Source organism: Theobroma umbraticum, unplaced genomic scaffold (genome assembly GCF_002168275.2).
Source record: "Theobroma umbraticum cultivar Fairchild unplaced genomic scaffold, ASM216827v3 scaffold_81.0, whole genome shotgun sequence".
NCBI classification, from domain to species: Eukaryota; Viridiplantae; Streptophyta; class Magnoliopsida; order Malvales; family Malvaceae; genus Theobroma; species Theobroma umbraticum.
The window spans coordinates 5,844,105-5,846,106 of record NW_018397268.1 but is presented as its reverse complement, the minus strand read 5'-3'; positions in this window follow the sequence as shown (position 1 = coordinate 5,846,106).

Here is a 2,002-nt window from a genome sequence, read left to right as displayed (position 1 = left end):
ACCCCTCAACTTCTTATTCTTTTTAATTGGGTCCTCCCATCATTCCTCTACTTCAATTCTCTTTTGTTTTTTGTCCTTTACACTTGTACAAATAAAATATCAAATTCATATTCCCCCAAAGTGTCACCATAATATTTAAATATATACTTACTCTTCCTTAATTTAATGAAGGCACGTGGGCCCCACTAAAGCTTTCTTTCTTCAAAATTTTTCTTACTTCCACTCGCCCACTTAGACAAATTGTACAAATCACACTTTCTTCATGTAATATATCCAATTTGACATCGATATTGTTTTAATATTTATTTTATCCATAAATTATTATTTAATTTTAAAATTTTCCTCTAGCCTTCTAGAACTCTAAAATACCTTACTTTGCCCCAGTTTAGCTCTATAGCACCTTTTTAACTCCAAACTTCGACTTCAATAAGATATTATTTTGTTATTATTTTATCATATACAAAATATTTTATTCTCAAATAATCCTTTCACCCTTCGACACTCTTAAACGCTTTAATTAACCTCAATTGGTATCCAAGAAGCTCTATTAGCCACCATATCAAAGTATGGGGTGTTACAACACACACAGCATAGGCCACCCATGAGGCTCACATCACAATGCAATCACACATAATCCACATACATACATATACTCATATATCGTCCTATAGCCTAGGTTCATTCGTTTAGGCATACATATTTCATTCTAATACCATGGCATCGCTTCTATCATGTGTCATGCTTTACATGCATTTTATTAAAACCCACTTTTAGTGACAATAGGAGGCATTCCTTACCAAGCTTCTATCCTTAGCCTCTAATCATTGTCTAGCTTACCAATGAGTTGATTTAACTCCATTTCGCCCCTTTCAAACACATCAAAACATCAAAATATTAATTATTCCTAGCTTTCATAAAATGATAGATTTTCACACAATTAACTAAATATTAGCATCCTACTATTAGAGCTCAAATCCTATATTAATAAGCTAAACCCATACCTTGGAAGTCAGATTGCATGAGTCTTAGCTCCAAATTCCTCAATCTAAGCCAACAAGGGAAAAATACTAAATCTGGAGAAAAGTCAGATTCAAAGTAATTAATTGATTAAATTAGAAAATAATTAGTAAAAACGTTAAATCTTACCTCCAGAATGGTTTTCCAAGCTCCAAATAGCTTAAAACGGCTAAAAAATTCAATTTGAAGGGTTAAGGTTTCAAAGTTTTTAGAGAGAGAGAGAGACAGAAAGACCTGAGAGAAAGAGTTTGGGCAAAATGGCCTAAAAATCCCTTTTTATCTTTGACTTTCCTCTCTAATGTATGGATACATTTTGGCAAATGTATAGATACATTTGCCCTAATTTTGAATGAATGCATCAATACATTAGGGAAATGTATCAATATTTTTCCCCCTAGGTGTTCTTTACTTCAAATGTATCTATACATTTGGATAATGTATCGATTCATGTTCATCTTTGACCAAATCTATCTATACATTCTCAAATGTATCGATAGAATATTCTTCCCCGAGCCTTTGTTGTTCATCCTGCCATGAATGTATCATTACATTAGGGTATGTATTAATACTTTTACCATTGTAGGCAGTTCTAAGCTTCCCAAAAACTCCAAAAAATCCAATTTTAACATTCCAATATTATTCTTGATTGATATTACACCTTAAATCATTCATTTAAATTAATCCCATGCACATAAGTCCACAAGCATAACATCAAACTTAGATTAAAACCTCAAATTATGAGATTTATAACATAGTTTCTCAAATTTGCCTAAGTGTCAATATGTACACTCATAAACACTAGGCATACATATTCTATCATCAAATTCCTCAAGACTTCACATATTTCATAAATTATTCTTAGTTTACATCAAAAATTAAGGGTGTTACATTCTCCCTTCCTTAAAAGAAATTTGTCCCTGAATTTCAAATCATGTACTTCAAATTAAATTACATATATCAAACGTCAAAAAGGTTGGGATAATTC